This window comes from Sturnira hondurensis, unplaced genomic scaffold (genome assembly GCF_014824575.4).
Source record: "Sturnira hondurensis isolate 20B ecotype Veracruz unplaced genomic scaffold, ASM1482457v3 Scaffold0006413, whole genome shotgun sequence".
NCBI classification, from domain to species: Eukaryota; Metazoa; Chordata; class Mammalia; order Chiroptera; family Phyllostomidae; genus Sturnira; species Sturnira hondurensis.
Window position 1 is genome coordinate 45,027,879 of NW_028079044.1, and position 19,347 is coordinate 45,047,225.

General features: G+C 45.0%; 1 non-coding gene across 1 annotated transcript; it reads right to left on the reverse strand.

Moving 5' to 3' along the window:
• Positions 1 to 5,243: 5,243 nt before the first annotated feature.
• Positions 5,244 to 5,350, reverse strand: LOC118989004 (U6 spliceosomal RNA). The gene has a single exon (XR_005066906.1). It is a non-coding gene; the product is annotated as a U6 spliceosomal RNA (small nuclear RNA).
• Between the last annotated feature and the right edge of the window lie 13,997 nt (positions 5,351 to 19,347).

Consider the following 19,347-nt stretch of genomic DNA (forward strand, 5'->3'; position numbering starts at 1 on the left):
CCTGTTGCCTCTAGGATTTTTTCCCCAAGATGCCTTCTGAACATTTTTTATGCCAGTGCTTTTGTGATTTCCAGAAAGTTTCCACTGTTACGATTTTTTAGGTCTTACAGAGGATTTATGTTCCTCATTTCTAAGGCACCTAAATGGTTCAATGACTGAAATGTTAAGAGGTTGCCTTTCCCCCCACACCACCGGGAGCAGCCAAACTCCCAGAAGCAAAAGCAACAACTACATCTCATCCCCTGCAGGTCAAGTGCAGCCATGAGATGTCTTCAATGGTGAAGGGCCATGCCAAGTTCAGAGATAAAATGTTAACAAATAGGCCTTTTAGAATTGAAGAATGGCCCTATTACCTGACAAAGAATTTAGGTGCAGTTCGGGGAGGCCACTTTTAGTGGCCACAGACAGACTTGTTAAAGATGGGATGGGATGCCTTCGGTGTTCTGAGACTTCAGTTCTCTGGCGGTGGGGAAGTTGAGCCTGGACAGACACTTTCTGGAGATGTTGTAACAGGACTTCAGAGTCCTCCAGGTGCTTTGCGTTAAATGACCTCGGAGAACCCCACCTTCCTGACTGGGAGATTCTGTGAGACTCTCTGAGGACAGGGGAGACAACCTGGGCTCTCCTGGGAGAGTAGACCAGGAGAATCTCTTGACCTCCCAGGTTTTGCTTGGCTCTCGGAATATTCCCTTTTGAATGGCTGGTTTTGGTGGCCCAGTTAGGTTCTCGTCACTCGTATTTTCTGCTCTGCTTCTGTCCAAAGAGCAAAGTATAGGGGGAAAATTGTTGAGTTTTGAGACAGCTTTCAGCTGTCATGAATAAGAAAAGCATTTACATTTCCCATGAAATTGTGGATCAACTTGACTTTTGTCGAAACCACGAGGAAGCTACTCTCAGTCCCTGAGTCAGCTGCTGTTAATGCAGGTTGACGTTCTCTGATGGAAAGGGTGCACGCACCTTGCCCGCCTTCTCCGTCAGAGCTCTGAATCTGGGAGAGACTGTGTGATGACATAAAGCAAGCTTTGTTGCTAACAGAATCTTGGAGATAGAAGCACCAATGAGCTTTCTAAAATTGTTCCCCAGATTTAGGTGGCTTTTTATACTCAGCCTCTGACCGTGCTGAGGAAAAAAAAGTTTTTCTTTTTGGGCTAGGACCTTATTCTACCTGGCAGGAAAACACAACTTCACTCTACCAGCAGGTGTGGGCTGCTTGAGGGAATCAGAGGGGCATACTAAATTAGCCCCACGCTCTCTCCCAAACCCTCCCATGTGATGACTTGGAGGCTTCCTGTGTGTGTGTTGGGGCAGGGGAGGTGGGGACAATAGGCAGAACAACAGGAGAGTTTAGGGAAATTTTTCTCAGTGGGATCTGTCGAGTGAGAAATAAATATTCCCACCTGATTAGCCACCCTTCCTTGTTTGAAGCCTGTTTCTTGGGTGGCGGGAGGTGGGGGAGGGTGAATCTCTATCCTTTATCATTTTGGAAGCATCACACACTCCTGTATTAAATATTATATTTTCAACCTTTCACACAATGAAACAAATGTAACACCCTGACCTTGATGTTAGGGGGGAAAAAGCGGTGTATCCCATCAAAAGGGGACCTTGATTGTATTGCATAATAATGTGATGATGAAGCAATCCTAGAAATGTTTTCTTTAGCCACAGCCATGCAGAGTGAACTAGCCGTGTGAACTTGGCCCAATGCTATCGCCTCTCTGGGTCCCTTTGCCCTCGGGGGTTAATCCAGTTTTCTGTCCTGTTGGATGGCCGCCCAGATCCCTTCCTTCCCTCCCAGACCCTCAGACTCTGCTCTCCCAGTTCCAAGAACAATAATCACCGCGGAAAGTATCGTCTTTCCCTAGGTTGTGATCTTCATAACTTCACCTGTGTGAGCAGACAAACATCAGAAGCAGCTGAAGCAGAACACAGGATCTACGGTGATGTCAGGGGGCGCTTCCTTGAACCCTGCAGTTGAGATAAACTTTCAAACAAATAGCATTTGTGTGTCAGGAGGGAGGCGGGCAAAGGTGGTGCGGTATGAAGCAGAGTCTTTATTCAAGGTATAAGCTCCCCTTTCCTGGGACAGGGAGGACTTTGTCTGTTTTGGACGGCTTGCCTAAAGTGCTTGCCTGTGCTGTTGCTTGAGGACGGAGAAGAACAGGGTGGGTGTGTCTCAGCTACTTCCTTCCTAAACCCCTCAATCCCTCTCTTCAACCCACTTCTGTGGGCCCTGTGGCGTCTGGCTGGGCTCCTCTGCAGGAACCAGCCTGCACATTTGTGTGCAATGCACACAGATGCACATACATACAAGACTAGTCACACATCTTTTTACCACTGAGCTGAGTGAGGACAAAGTCCCCTGAGAGGAAGGGACCATGGGCTTCATCACCCTCATACAGTGTTTGCTTTTTCTGAAGATCACATCCTTGCCTCACCTGGGGACATACCTATTTCTCCCTTAAAGTCACCACAGCACAAGACACATGTCTCCACTACAATCTTTTTGCCCTAGTGGGACACTTATTTTGTCTTCCCATATGCCTGTCCCGCTTAGAACATGAGCTCTTTGAATGCAAGGACTGAAATTGATTTATTTCTGATTCCCTAATCCTAAACCCTGGCATATAAATAGCAATCAATTCAAGCAGTGATTTGGGTTAAGGAACATAGTAAACACCATGGGGGTCTCTGCCCAGCTCACAGCCCCAGCAATTCCTGAGAACAGCCACTGCTCACTGATAGGGTAGACCCCTGGCAGCATGTATAAGCATGTATAAACTACCTGAGACCCCTCCCCTGGCAACAGTGGAAGACACGCTGACTCGGTTTGGGCTGACCAGATTCCCTCCAGCAGGTTTGCAGGTGAGCTCAGCCTCCCCTGAGGCAGGAGCTGAGATGTGAGGTGGAGCCTTTCCTTCACCAATGGAAATCTGTGCAATTTACTATATGCAGATTTATGTTTCTAGAAATGTGTCCACTGCACCCAGATTGTCTAATTTTTTGGCCTATAGTTGTTTACAGTAATTTCTTACAATCCTTTGTATTTCTGTGGTATTGGTTATAGCTTCTCCTCTTTCTTTTCTTTATTTATTTGGGTTCTCTCTCTCTGTCTCTCAGTCTCTGTCTTCCTTCAGGAGTCTGGATAAAGGTTTGTCAATTTTGTTGATATTTTCAAAGAACCAATTTCTGGATGTATTGATTTTTTGAATTGTTCTTTTAGTCTCTATGTTGTTTAATTCTGCCCTGATCTTGATTATTTCCTTTCTTCTACTCACTTTGGACATTGTTTGTTGTTGTTCCTCCAGTTCTTTTAGATGTAGGGTTAGATTGTTTATTTGAGGATTTTCTATCTTTAGAACTTCCCTCTCAGGACTGCCTTTGCTGTGTCCCATAGGTTTTGGGTTGTTCTGTGTTCATTTTCACTTGTTTCCAGATACTTTTTGATTTCTTCCTGGATCTCTCATTGTTGACCCATTCATTATCTAATGACATGTTATTCAGTGTCCATGTATTTGAATGTTTTCGATTTTTTTCCTTGGTGTTGGTTTCTAGTTTCAATCCATTGTGGTCTGAGCGCATGCTTGATATGATTTCAATTTTCCTGAGTTTGTTGAGGCTTCTTTTGTGTCCTACCATGTGGTCTAGTTTTGAAAATGTTCCACGTGCATTTGAAAAGAGTGCATGTTTTGCTTCTTTGGGGTAAAAGGTTCTGTGTATATCAGTTAAGTTCATTTGATCTGGAGGGTCATTCAGTGACACAATATCCTTGCTGGTTCTCTCTCTGGAGGGTCTACCCCTTGTTGACTGTGGGCGGTTAATATCCCCGACCATGACTGCTTTGTTGTCAATGTCTTTTTCAAGTCCTCCAAGATTTTATTTATATATTTATGTGCTCCTATGGTGCATGCATATGTTTGCAAGGCTTATATCCTGCTGTTGGATTATTCCCTTAAGGATTGTGTAGTGATGTTCTTTGCCCCTTTTTATGGCTTTTTTAAAGCTTTATTTTGTCTGATATAAATATTGTTACCCCAGCTTTCCTTTTGTGTACGTTTGTTTGGAATATTTTTTTTGCATCCCTTCACTTTCAACTTGTGTAGATCTTTTGTTCTGATGTAGGTCTTTTGTAGACAGCATATATGTGGGTCATATTTTCTTATCCATTCAGCTACCCTATGTCTTTTGATTGGCACATTTAATCCATTTACATTTAAGGTTATTATTGATAGCTACTTATTCATTGCCAGTTTTTCCATACCTCTGTTTCTCTCTCTTCCCTTTTTCTCTCTGTCTCTCTCCCCACCCCCACCCTGCTCCATTTTTTTACAGTCCCTTTAGCATATCTTACAGTGCTGGCTCAGTGGAGATATACTCTTTTAGCCTTCTTCTTTTGTCTGGGAAGCTTACCATTTCCCCTTTCATTTTAAATGAGAGCCTTACTGGATAGAGTAATCTTCATGGTAGGTCCTTGCTTTTCATTACCTGGAATATTTCATGGCATTCTCTTCTGGCTTGTAGTGTTTCTATTGAGAAATCAGCTTATGGCCTAATTGGAGGTCCTTGTATGTGACTACCTGTTTCCCCCTTTCTGCCTTTAAGAATCTTTCTCTGTCTCTAAAATTTGCCATTTTAATTATAATGTGCCTTGGAGTGGGTCTCTTTGGGTTCATTTTGATTGGGATCCTCTGTGCTTCCTGAACTTGTATGACTTGTAGTCTTACCAGATTAGGGAAGTTTCCTGTCATTATGTTCTCAAACAGGTTTTCTGTCCCTTGCTTCTTTTCTTCTCCTCTGCTATTCCTATGATGCAAACGTTGTTACATGTCATGTTGTCCTGAAGCTCCTTTAATCTATCCTCGTTCTTTTCAAGTCTTTTTTTCTTTTGTTGCTCTGACTGGGTATTTCTTTTCTGCCTTGTTTTCCAGCTCACTGATTTGGTCCTCTGCTTTATCTAGCCTGTTTTTAATTCCTTCTAGTGTATTTTTCATTTGGATATTGTATCCTTCATTTCATCCTGGTTCTTGATCATAGTTTCTGTGTCCTTTTCCATGCTGCTGCAGTCCCCACTCAGTTCCTTGTAGCTGAGTTCCTTGAGCATCCTTATAACCATTATTTTGAATTCTGTGTCTGACAGATTGCTTGCCTCAATTTCATGTCGCTCTTTTTCTGGAGATTCCTCTATTTCTTTCCATTGGGAATTCTTTCTTTGTCTCCTCATTTTAGGTGACTCTTTTTGTTTAAAAAATACGGAGCACTTCATGAATGTGCATGTCATCCTTGCACAGGAGTCCTGCTAATCTCTGTAATGTTCCAATTTTAGTCTATTGTGGGGGCAACTTTGCCCTCAAAGTTCTCACGTTTGCCATGGATGAAAGTGAAACTACCAAGACATGATCTGCTTGGGGAGGAAAGGTGGCCAGTCTCTCAGAGGAGAAAGACCAAGAGCTCCTTCCTCAAGGGCTTTATTACTTTCACAATACATGGGAATACAGGTAAATCTCATCAATCAATGTCAGGTGGCAAGGATCAAACAGTAGATAACTTTTCAAAGAAATCTAAGGGCTTAGTCAGAGTCAGTGTCTGTCAGGTAAGGGGGTTGCAAAAACTTTGGGAGACATACTCATTTCCTGCTCGGACCCTTATCATATGAATGAAAGCACTCTTAGCAAAGCAGGTTTCACAGGACTTTAGGAACTCTTTTTATGCCTGATCACCCCAGATCCCACTCTAGGCAGCAAGGGGCTGCACCGTCTTCCTCATCATAGATTTTAGGCACATAAGTGGATTAGAGCCAGAAAGTGCTTCTCCCAGATGGAAATGGGGACTTGAACTATGTCAGAATAGCCAGGGGGTGAGGGTCCATCACTCCTTCTTTGTTGCAGTCCTTTGAGTCTTTCCTTGAGGGCCTCCCAAGTGATCGTGTCTAGTTTAGGTTGCCCCTCCTCTGAGGGGTCTTACCTGTCTCTAACTGACCAAGCGTTGGGGGCAGGGAATGAAGCAGAAGCAGCGCTGCTGCCAGAGACCAGCTTTGTCTCCTTAGTGGCTCGCAGACCGGAGGTCCCTCACTCAGCCTTAGCCATGGGGGCCAGTTACAACTCCTGAAACCAGGCAGAGCAGTTCCCAACAGTCTATGTGCTGCCAAAGTGAGCACTAATTTAAAAACGTTAAACTCCATACAGGAAGGAGGCCAATCACTGATGATGAGAAAGTATTGGCAACTAATACAACACACGATAAGAGCTCCAGGATACAAACAGTACCTACAAATTAAGAATAAGAAGACAATCTAACAAAATAAAGGACATAGTCTGAAGGCCTGTTTATATGTTTGTTTGTTTGGAAAATACCGATTTTTATTCAAAGTAATCAGTAAGCAAAAGTCCCAAATATGAAGCCTATGAAATTCCGGGGCAATCAGCTTTTCTTAAATATAAGCTGCACAAGTTTGACATTGAATTCACCTAACCTATTTTAACAACAGAGCCATCAGGAACGTGTTGAGTAACCATTCAGATTCATTCCTAACTGTTTCTCAGTAACACCTTCTCCCACACAGGTGATGGTGAGAATTGAAGGTGACGACACCGTGCAGGTGAAATCCCAAACCCAGGAAGGGAATGCGAACAGTAGAACTTAATTATTTGCATCCCACTTTTCCTCTTCTCTTTCATTAGACTACTTAAAAGCAGGAATTGTCTCCAATGCATTTTTGTATCTCGGTGTTTGTCACAGTGTGAGAAAGGAGGAAGGAATGAAGGGACTAAGGAAGGGACAGGAGGAAGAAAGGAGGAGGCAGGGAGGGAAGGAGAGGAAGGAGGAAAAGACAAATGGGCAGATTCCGTTCCCGGTGGAGTTCCCCCTCCAGCCACATGATGGCGGCATGAGCATTGCCGCGCTCCAGCGCTTGCAAGTCTGTTACTTTAAATCCCAATTCTTTTGAAGCCAGGGGCGCCTGGGTGTGTTGTGTTTGTGCCTGTGAGTCAAAGCTTCACCCAGCGTTGGCACTGTCAGCTGAGTTGTAATGCAGGTGAACACGGGAAGCTTCAAGGGTTTTGCGGTCTTTCTTTCTTGAAAAAACCCAACAGGAGTCTGATAGTAAAAAGGACTTTGCAGTTATTTTCAAATGGGGAGACTGGCCTTCAATACGTATCATCTGCTCCCCAGGGTCTGGAGCGTGTGGGCCGGTCTTGCTGCTAATGAGTCACGGGCTTGCTGCTCCCAAGGCTAGGCTGGAGCAGTCAGCTGGTGGGATGCTGGGAACCGCAATCAGCAGCTCTGCACCAACATGCCCCGAATGAAAGTGTGATTTGTGACACAGCAGCCTGGGAAGAGGAATGAAAANGACTGGCCTTCAATACGTATCATCTGCTCCCCAGGGTCTGGAGCGTGTGGGCCGGTCTTGCTGCTAATGAGTCACGGGGCTTGCTGCTCCCAAGGCTAGGCTGGAGCAGTCAGCTGGTGGGATGCTGGGAACCGCAATCAGCAGCTCTGCACCAACATGCCCCGAATGAAAGTGTGATTTGTGACACAGCAGCCTGGGAAGAGGAATGAAAACATAATTGCTGGAGGCAGATTGTTCTCTTTCTTTCAATTGCAAAGCTGCTTCACCTCATACATAGGAGAGGAACTGTGCTTCTTAGCCTTTGTTCCTGTAGGACACGCAGAGGCACACCCTGCAACTGTCCTCCTGCCCCTGGTGGCTTAGATGTTTCTTTGAACCCCAGAGAAAGGCTGTCCCTAAACCAGGAAGAACCCTGTGGCAGCCTGTCTGTTCAAGCAGAACTGCCCCAGTCATGGATGTGGCTTTGAAACCTGTTCTTCCCATGCTCTGCTACTGCAAACGTGCTGTTAGTGGCTGTTTGGGGTTTTCTCTTTTTTTGCCTTTTGAAAAAAAAAAATGAAATCCTTGCACATGCACTTTTCTTTACAGTTTATACACAGTTCTCATTTTGTCTTCATCACAGCTCAGAAAGGAGGCAGGGGCTTTTGCTAAGATGTTACAAGGACACCAAGCATCAGAAAGATAAAATGACACATCAGAATCCCCGTGGTCTCGCTTGTGGTAAAACAGCAGAGGACTCCGAGGTTAGTAGCCTGGTCTGAATGTTCAACGAATGTAAGTCACCTGACATACCTGAGGCCCAGTTTCCTCACCTATCAAATGAAGAGAAAGATGCTAGCCTCTTGGGGTTGGGGAGGACCAAATGAAATATGCATCAGGGACTCAGGGGGAAAGTTGTGTATCAAGCTCTTTTCACACAGTGTCTGATCTCCCACCTCAGTGTCTGTGCAAACTGTTCCTGCGGTTTCAGCTGCTTTTGTGCACAGGTGATCTTCCCGCCCGGGGAGTCTCTGGCGCACTGTGGAGCTCCGTTTAGCTGTTAATGACGGATTACCTGAGAGGTGCATGCTGGAGGGTCACTCCTGTCCAAAAGGGGACTGGGGCTGCTGGGGAAAGGCTTCCCCTTTTCACTCCTGCACACGAGTTGCTCTAAGACATGTTACAGATGGGGGCGAGACTGAGCCGCAATCACTTATGACCAAACTGTTAGCACCTATTTACCTCCCTGTTCCTCCTCCTCGTTCCACTCAAGGTCCTTGAGATCTCCTCTCACGTATTCCACCCGGGTACAAGCCCTGACTCGGGTGCTTCACGGGGAACCCAGGCAAGGACAAGACAGGAGAGAAGCTGGGACTCCGACTGCGAGGTCAGGGCACACACACACACAAGTACACACACCTGCACACATGTGCACATGCTTTGGTCCATGTCCATATCAAGCAGGTGGAGCTCCAGAGTGTTTCCAGAGCATCTGATCAATTGTTGGGGGCCCCCAAAGAGCCAAAAGGATACATTTTCCCAGACCCCTAACGGACATGGGTTCCTGTGAACTGATGGGCATTAATTAGTATTCAGCCCCAGATGCCGTGACAACAGCAGCCGCCTTAGACCTGGGCTGGCTTCAGGTGGAGGCAGAAGCTGTCTCTGTGATGTGATTTAAGGGCGCCATTAGGCTCTGCAATGCGAGTATATTAGATGGGTGGGGTGACACGTTCACCTCAGGCTGTTTGCCACACCAGGGTGAGTTGGAGCTTGCAAAGGAGTAGGCAGTCTGAGGTGAGTGCCACAGGCCCGCTCCCACTTTAAGCTACCGTTCATTGATGACCTGTTGAGTCAGCATCATGTAAACACTCCAGTGCACATCAATCTTCTCTCAACCCCGGCTTCACAATAGAATCACCTGGAGCAACTAGAAAACGCCAGTGCTAGTCCCTGCTCCCTGTTTGTTTTAATTTGTCTGAGGGTGGGGCTTGGGCATCCAGAAAGTTCCTCCTAGTTTTCATGTGCAGTCAGGTTTGAGAGCCATGGATGTTAATTGTCTTTTTTCACTCTCACTCCGACCTTCCCAGGAAGGTATTCTTCCCCCCCAACTCTGGAGAATGGGAAGCAGTGAGTGCATTTGGAGAATTTAAGTGATGCAGTCAGTTAGCAGTGGACCAAAGAGGCAAATGAGGTTGCCTGACTCTGAAACGTCAGGCTCTAGCCCAGAACACTTGCCAAATTCCTCTTTTAAAACCCCTAACACAGTGGAGGGCAAGTGTGTTCTCCGGGAGAGGACATTAGGAAGACCAACAGCAGACTGGGAATTTTTTTTTTTTGCAGCCCTATGTTTCATCTTAAAAACGCCTCATTTGTTTTTATGAAAATGTAAGACTTTACATACTTTTCTATAAAATGTTACTTCAGGAAGACAGAATGGGTTGGCGTGTGCTGCACCGTGGTAACAGGGGATCACGTTCTGGTGGGAGCTGCTCGGCCCTGTGCTGTGCTCCACCTCCCTAAGTGGACAGCAGAGACTTGGGGGTCACTGTGCTGGGTAGACGTGGATGGAGAAGGGAGAGTGTGGGCTGGAAAAGGGTCAAAAGTCTGAGGTTCCTTGCAGGGCAATTCTGTTACTGTTTCCCACCATATTGGAAAAGGAAGTGCTCAGCTTTGGAAGATGCGGGCAGGAAGGCTTGGTGCAGAGGCAGAAACTCATACAGTGAACTTCACTTCTCTTTCCGGGGTCAACAAATGTTTTCTGTACAGGGTCAGAGAGTAAACCTTGTAGGCTTCTGGACCATCTGGTGTCTGTCACAACTACTCAGCCATAGACACTACAGAAAGGCTTGGGTGTGCCTGTCATCTAATAGAATGTCATTTACAAAAACAGACAGGCAGACCGGATTTGGCCTGTGGTGGTTGGCAGAACTCAGCTCTGTTTTGCTTACTTACAGGCATGACTGAGACCATTAGCTAAATTCCTCCTTTCCTCATCTAATTCAACTGTAAAATATCAAAGCAAGGGCTGGGCTAGATACTTACAGCAGCTACCATTTTTGCTCTCTGAACACACACACGCACATACACACGTGCACACATATGCACTCATGTCACTAATCTTCTCATCCTGGATTTAGTTTCTGGGTGAGAATAATGGGGCTTAGGACAATTTGATCTTCTGCTTCACATGTACTAAGCAGGCTGGAATTTGCACCTAGGCCAGATTCTTTTCCAGGCTACAGCCATACTTCTCAGCAATTGTTTGAAAATACTTCCAGCCCAAACAGCTACAAGACTATGATTCCATTTACTTTCTCTATGTGGCTCTTTGCCTGACATACACTGTGCACAAATGTACCAGCCATTTTTTAAAAACAATGTGGCTGAGATTGAAATCTGTTCGGCTGAGCATGTTGACTTGGCTTCTAATACAGTCAATGTCAGGAGACCAGTTTCCGTCAGACCCCTGCCTCCTGCCTCAAGGAAGTAATTGGAGATGCATCTGACGTGCCTGTTTATTTCTGACCCGTCGGCTCTGTCATTATCCCAGGGTTTTATAAGCACATGGAGAGTCCAGGCCCAATGACACTAGTCTCCTAAACACAATATATGTACTCACTGTGTGTCATTGGCTGTCAGTGGCCTCTCTGCTCACCCTGTCACTGACCTTTACTTGAATTGTCTCACCATATACTCATGTGTCCAACAGTTCTGGGTGTCCAGGTGGAGACCAAGAGTGTGGTCCCCGCACTTGTGCTCTAGAAGCTGTGGTTAGATAGTTGAAGTTGTTACATGTATTGTGGCACATAATTCTTCCAACAACCTTGTAAGGTAGAGATTATTACCTCCATTTAACAGGTAAGATGATGGGGGCTAGGGTGGTGCCTCTTCCCCTTGGAGAGCTGGATAAACTTGGCTCAGATCCCTACTCACATGGGTGGAGAGAATCAGTGTCCTTCCCTGGAGACTGCTGTGAGGGCATGCATGGTGCAGCCTTCATGCTCACTCTGGGGTTCACGCCACAATATTTTTGAATGGATGAATAGAAAAGGGACAAGCCTTGAGTCAGATAGATTTATATACCAGTAGTTCTTAACTCTTTGGGGTCCCCGATCCTTTAGGATGTCTGATTGAAGTTTAGCATCCTTTCCCCCAAATGTAAAATTACCCACAGTTTGTATAGCAATTCAGAAGGTTCATGAACAAAAAAGCAAATACCTGGCAACTCTAGGTACTATCTTGGACACTGGGCTATTGCTGGCATACAGTAGACAGTTGGAGAAGAAGCCTCTGGAAGCTGCCCTCCCTATACCCCTCCATAGCCCATCGCCCTCACCACTGCAATGCAGACCAGCCCAACTGGTCTGGAGTCCTGGCATTTCTCCACCTAAGGCTTTCTCTTACAGTTAGACTCACCGCCCTCAACAGGGACAGTGCCTCCTAGGGACAGCCCTTGATCAGAGATCGACGGGAGTGCAGATTTCCCAGCTCCCGGTCCCTTTGGTGGGATCAACCTGAGGCGTGTGCTCACTGGGCTCACTGGGATTGAACTCAGTCGCCCCCACCAGTGGTTGTCTTCATTTTCTTACTCCTCACCAGTGGCCTTGTCACTGTCAAATACATTGTTATGCTGGAATCCTTGTTTCAGAAACTACTTCTAGGGGACTCAGACTAAGACAGCACGTACTAATTATGTGTAAATGGTCCATTCCTTATGATGTATAAGGTAGGTCTAATCTTAATGGCTATTCATTTTGCAGATGGGGGTACCTGACACATAAATAGGCTTAGTGACAAGCTCAGCGGTCCATAGCAAGGTTGGTCTAAGCTCAACCTGGACCAAAGTCTCTTTAGGCAGCAACTTGCCCTGTTTCCCACCATTTATTTAGGCAATAAAAGTGTGATACGCCAGGCCTTGGGTGAGACATTGCACAGAAGAGCCAAGTCAGGTAAGGCCTCTCATATTCTAGGGAAAGAAGAGAGATGAAAAACACATGTAACAATGAAATAATACAGGTTATGATGAAGACTATCAAAGAAGTTCATAGCATGGTATAATAAAAAATAATAAAATTGGAGGGAAGGTCAGCCTTAGAAAGGGTTTGGGAGAAGCCTTCATCTACCTACATTCTCCATCCTGGTGCCTTATACCTCCATTATTTACCTCCAACAAATACTGAATGTGTACTGTGTACCAGCAAAGAAAATGGACATAGTTGCTACTCTTAAGGAATTGACTATTGAGGAGAAGAGATTGGTAATAAAGAAATAAGTAAGTAAATGAGAAAGATACTAGCTCATAATGAGCACTTTTAGAAGAACAGTGCCAAAAATGCCTTTTTTTCAACAGGGGCTCCCTAGAGATTAAGTCCAATGGTCCTAAGGCATACATTGGGTATAATTAACTTGCTTTTCTTGTGTGCATTTACAAGACTACTAGTAATATATGGTCCTTAAGAAAATTGGGGAGTGGGTACCGAAATCATTTGCTGTGCTTTGTACTTCAGAGAAGAACCACAGTTGAAAAAGACTCTGTAAGGACGTATCATTTAAGCAGAACCCTGGATGTCTAGGAGAAGCTGGGCATGGAGGGGCAGAGATTGCCAGGTAGGAAGAAGGGTGCTGCACAGCCCAGAGAATGCCAGTGAGACAGGGCCAGAGTCGATGAGAAGGAGGAAGAGGAGGAGGAAGAGGGCCAACACATGCAGAAACTTGTATGTCAAAGTTGGCATGCATTTCCTTCAGAGTGTGGGGAATCATTGCTAGAGAGCCAGTAATCAGGGAAGACCAGTTAAGATGCACCACAGTGCCCAGCAGCAAGGTGGTGGTGGCTTTATCCAAGGTGGTCATGGAGTCAGTAGGACTTGCTGATGAGTTGGATACGGAGAAAGAGGAAAGAGAAACCAGAGATAACACCTGGCGAATGAGTGATGGAGCTCTTTACTAGAATGGGGAAGATGGCAAAGGTTTGTAAGAATAAACTCAAGAGTTCTGTTTTGCCTGTGTTATAATCGAGGTGCTTATTTGAATCCAAATAGGAATGTTGGGCTGACTACTGAATATGTGAGACCAGAGTCTACAGCGAGTTTTAAGAACCTTTGCCGTGTGGAGGACGTGGCCACCTGGAAACACTTCTGTGGCCCTGTAATGTTTATTGTCCGGTTTTGCGTCTTAACTCTCTCAAGATGGCCCTGTTTTAAATGATCAGTTATATCAGCACCCTCCTTAGAGAGAAAATAAGTGGAAAAGTAAAGAGAGTTTAAGAAAGACCCCAGGGCATGTCAATGTTTATATGTTGAAGAAAGTCAACACAAGAACCTGAGAGAGAATGATCACTGAGGTAGGAGGAACTCCAGGAAATTGTAGTACCAGGAAGACACACACACACACGAAACATGTTTCATGAAAGTGGGTGGTCTGTTATGTCAAATGTTGCCAGAGGGTCAAGCAAACGAAGATCATCCATGAGATCCCTCCATTTCACCAGCTGCAAGTCATCGTTCCAGTGGGTGAGGCAGTTCTCTCTAGGACACTAAGCCACCTGCTCCTGGAGAAATCCAGTCTAGGCTAAACAGATGATTTAACAGCGATTGGCAGTGAACTTGGACACATTGAAATTTCTTGAGGTGAAAGAACAATGCCTCGACTATGAAATTGGCTGATATTAAGCTCAGAAAGCGTGGAGATTTATTTCAGAAAAATAGAGAGTCTTCAACGACTTTGGCTTTCTCATGGCTGCTCTATTACTGCCTACAGTTGGTTGCCACCAGCACATGGTTTTGCCGCACCATCTCTTCCAACTCCCGGGCCAGCACTATTTTCTAGCAGATCATGCTGTCTCAGCAAAGCTTCCTGGCTGGTTATATAAAGCAATGTGGGAAAGAGTTAATTGGCAAACAGAATGACTACATTTGCAACCCAAGAAGGCCTGCTGTGACTTGTTATCTGCAGAGCTAAGCAGCTTGCTGTACAAGTGATATTTGAAGCTCATTGCTCTTAATGCCAACGAGGGCACTTAACACCTTTGTAAATGGTCTCAAGATTAATATCTTGCCATTTATTTTATGTTATTTTTCCCCCCTTTGGAGGGGAAGCCTTTTCTCATCTTTTGCCTTCAGGAGTCAGAGCTGAGAGAAGGTCAGATCTGGGAGAAAACTGGGCTTAGATGCTAACTTGACAATGCCTTCCAGACTTTTCCTTGAATAGCATGAATCCTAGAGGCAGAGAATTACTCAGCAGAATGGAAACATAATGGGTTTGGGGATTAAAAAAAAAACCTGTATTCAAATCTTTAGTAACTAAATGAAAGAGGCGCTTAGCTCATCTTAGCATTATTTTTTTATGTGTTAAGATAATTAATGAAACCTGTGTTACAGGCATATTATGAAAAATCTACTTTTAATCTGATTTCTGCCTGCTTCCCCATACAGAGGCTGGTCATGAAGTGCTTTCATTTTAATTGCGTATTCACCATAATTGACCCACCCTCCTATTTGAGACATACTCTGTGACCTCATTCATTCCTGGTTTTCTTTCAACCGTTCCGGCTCCATCTGCTCCATCTTCTGTGCTGGTTTCTCCTCCCCTGCCTGATCTCAGAACTTGAAAATGGGTCATCTTCTCTCGCGTCTCTTTACAATCTCTTTCTGGATAATAGCATTATCGCCTCGTTAAACAGCTGTGTGTGCTGGCAGCTCTTGACTTCTCCCTCCAACCCAGATGTCTTTTTTGAGATATGGGCTTGTTCATCCACCTGCCCAGTTGATGTCGCCACCCGGATGCTTCTTAGACATCTTACACTTTACGTGCCTATTAATTTTGAGCTTCTCCTTAAGAATCCAATCTACCCCAAGTCTACCACATCTTAGTGAATAGCATCATAATCAACCCCATTACCCTAAGTAGAAGCCTAAGGTTCATAGCTATCACCTCTGTCTCCTCTACTCCCCATACAAACTACATCTACACCTCGTGGGAATTCTACCAAGAATCTATGAAGAGCATTTTGATTTCTTTATTTACCATTTTTTAGAAATTTAATTTTCTTAGCATTTAAAAATGTTAAAAAGATTTCGTTTATTTATTTTTAGGCAGCGGGGAAGGGAGGGAGAAGTGAGGGAGAGAAACATCAATGTGTGGTTGCCTTTCACACGCCCTCTACTGGGGACCCGGCCTGCAACTCAGGCATGTGCCCTGACTGGGAATCGAACCAGTGACCCTTTGGTTCACAGGCTGGCACTCAATCCACTGAGCCACACCAGCCAAGGCCTTTATTTACCTTTATCTCCATTATCACCTGGGTGGCATATTTTCCATTTTCCCTTTCCAGTCTGTTCTCCTCCCTTGCATTCTGTTCTGCTCTATTCCTCAGCAGGCTGATCTGTCCAAACTATATCAACAAGCTCCCTGGCCATTGGGATTCTGGCGGGATCCAGTCAATGAAAAGTATGAGCAGGAAATTGGATGGAGGAGAAGGGTGAGGTTGGGGTGTGTGTTCCGTTGGTCCCTCCTTCCAGGATTGCCACAGACTTGCTGGGATCCTCATTGGAAAGCCTCTGTCTCCATGCTGCAGTTAGCGCTCCTTCACCAGCCCCTTTGTGTCAGGTGTAGTAATGGCTGCTGCTGTTCCTTGTCCTCAAGGAACTGCACTGCCCTCCTGTGGCTTCCCTATACCCCTCCTCCACCTCTTTCCAGTATTGAACTCCCAAATTATCCTGTTTGAAAGTGCTGTTTCCTGCGGGAGTCTGAATGATGAGTTACCAACACACACACACAAACAAAAAAATATAAGAACATAGAAAACATCTTCCCACTTGGTCTTCTACACTTACTGAGACCATCTCACGCAGTCTTTCTGCCACAGCACTGACTAAACATTTTAAAACTTATTTCACTCCTCTGCCGAAAAGCATTCAGAAGGTTCTTACTGTGTTTATAGTAACCTCCTTGTTAGGGATTAAGTCACTCCATGGTCTGGCCCTTGCCTGCCTCTCCAAGCATGTCCTATAGTCCTCTCTGGCTTCTTTCTTGCCTTTTAGCCGTGCAGATGTTAAAAGTCACTAAAATGTTCCCAGCTCTTTTCTGCCTCATGGGTTTTGTCTGTGTTCTTGTTTCTGCCTGGAATGTGCTTCTCATGGAGAGCATTCGTATTTGTCCACTCCCATTGTCGAGGTCTCAGCTTTGTTACCACCTCCTCAGAAGCATCTTCTCTGTCACTCATCCTATGTGGTCCCTTCCCTATTATTCTCTGCCATGGCTCTCTGTTCTTTTACAGAAATGATGTAACAAATACTTACTGATTATCTAATGTATGCATCCCTGCTGTAGATTATAAGGTTAAGGCCACAGTAGTGGTTGTTTTTAGCCCCATTATGCACATTGCCTGCTATATAGCAGGAAGTCAATAAATACTTAAGAGAATTAAGGGGGCCGTAGGAAATACTGGCTCGTAGTATGTATTTAATCAGAACATACTGTTCACTAAGTACTTTCTGACACCTGATGTTCGTGAATTATATGAGTGAAGTCATCAAGTGCATTCTCTCTTCAGGTACCTCTGGACTGATAACCTCTCTCTTCAGGTTGCCATGGACTGATTTCTGAGACCTAATCTAGGGGACTATGTAGGGTGACTAACTGAATGGATTTTTATAATGAGGGGATGTGGAGGTACCTGTTCTCTAAAGATACAATTTTGTAAACACTGATACTGTCTTGGTGAATCAGAATAAAGAGAATGAAGCACATTTCCCCTTCTAGAAGCTCAGAAGGTAGAAATTGTTGGTGGAGACTAGAACTGACCTATCCTAATACATATGTGTTGTCACCTTTATGTTAGTGTTGGAGTAGATTCCAACATAAAGAACTAGAGAAACTCTTGGATTGGAGACATCCCTACCCAGTGGTGTTTATCTGAATAGTGCTAGGAAGAAACTAACCACTCTCCCAGGTGCTACTTTTCTAGGTGGTATATTGGAACAAAGATAGATATTAAATACAAATAGATTTAATAGGTAAATAGTATCATAAACATTTTGACCCATTTGGATGATGAGAAATAATTATAAATGCCTGCTCTAGGACTTAGGTTAAAAGAAATGCGTTTTATCATAGGGAAAAAAAAAGAACCATACATTTCAAATGTAGAAGGAAATCTCAAGTGGTCTCTTCAGTAGAGCTCATGGCACAAGGAAGGGCAGATGAAATACCAGTCTCATCATTTTATAAATGAGGCGGCTGAGGGTTATGGAAATTATACCCTGTTGAAGATCAAAACAACTCTTGCAGGTTGCACTTAAGTACTTGCCTCCCGATAGGATGACGGTCTGATACATGCGATGCAGACGTCCTCTCCAGGCCCATCTTTCAATCTTTTAGATTTATTCAGCCTCCACTTTGCATCACGCAGGGCCACTTTGCCAAGATGACAGTTAAAGCAGGAGCCCTGTCTCTCTGCAGTTTCCTTGCTCAGCACCATCGCCTCTTTGTGAAGTTGGCGTTTGATTGAAGTGAGACTCGGGGAAGGAAGATGGCTGCTTTCCTGTGGTCACCCAACTGGGGAGTGACAAAGACTCAGAGTGTGACTGTGCTGACTCCAAGTCTTAGCACCTTTCTACTTTGTGGTGCCAAACCCATGGAAATGGTACAGGGTCTCTTTCACTCTTCTTGGTTTTGTGTTTAGGCACCGGTTTTCTTTTAATACCTGTAACAAACATAGGACACCCTTACTTATTTCTCCCCAGAGGCTGGAGGGTGTCTCCCTCCTCTGTGGGTTGCTGGGGCAGTCATCTGTTACTACCTCCTTCTGTGTGGCGCCACCTACAGGATCATAAAAGAAAATTTATCCCAAGGGCCTTGCTCAGAAAAGGTGTCAAGGAAACGGAAATAGAAGGGAATGGGGCCTTTCTCAACTGTCTTTGAAATCACTTTTTATGGGCCATGTTATGGCAATGTATAATTGCAGGCCAATAGTAATAGCTCTGATTCTCAGGCCTAGCATTCAGGCTAGAGGTTTTGCATAAGCAGAGTATATTGTCCAGGGCTGCGAGGTATGGAGGAGTGAGAGTCGGTCAGGGAGGACACAGATTTGGCTTGAAGGCACAGCTTCCTCACCTGCTAGGTTTGTGTCCTTGGATAAGAGGGTTCATATCTTTGGCCCTCACTTCTCTGCACCTCCAAAAAGGATACTGATGTAATGGGAGTTCAATGGATTAAATATATAGAAAGTGCACAGTATACCGCCTGAAATCAAATAGGAACTTTAAAAACATCGATTTCCTTCCACTTCTCCGTCTGACAGTGAGTGGAAGAGACTTCACTGTAGTGTCTGCTACGGGTCCAATTTTCACCTCGAGGGCAGGTGTGTAGGAGAGGGTTGCTAAATGTCGTGGTGCCGTCAGCCTGTCCAGGGAACCGCTGGCCGAGGAAGGGACATTTAACGTGAGGTTTAAAGGATGAGGAAGAGCCGAGAGAAGGGAGAAGAGAGTTTGGAGCAACTGCCTTGGAGGCCATGCCCGGGGTTGTGGATTTTATTTTGATAGCAAAGTGCAGTTTCTGCAGGTGTTAAGCAAGGGAATGACGTACAGTTTTCTGAGAGCTGGGCAGATATTGTGTGTGAGGATCCTCACAACCACTTCATGGGTTGGATGCAGTTGGGTAGATTGAGGCCTAAGAACAGTAACTTGTTTAGGAATCCAAACATAGTAACAGTTGTGGCAGGACTTACCCCGAGGCTAACCTGCCCCACGGCCTTAACCTTACGGTCCTGTGCAGGGTACACCGTATACTCTAGTGTGTGATTAATATCTCTAACCTCTCATCTGTCCTGATTCATCCAAACCCATTGCGTTTAACCCCCCCCCCCACCATTGACTTCCCCATTTATGTGTCCAGTTCTGATCTTCCCTAAGAAAGCCAAGCTCACCTGTCCACCTGGCATCTCCACTTGGATGCTGATAGGATCTCAAATTTAGCATGTGAAAATGTGCACTTTTGATTTCCCCTCATAGTTCTTCCTCCTC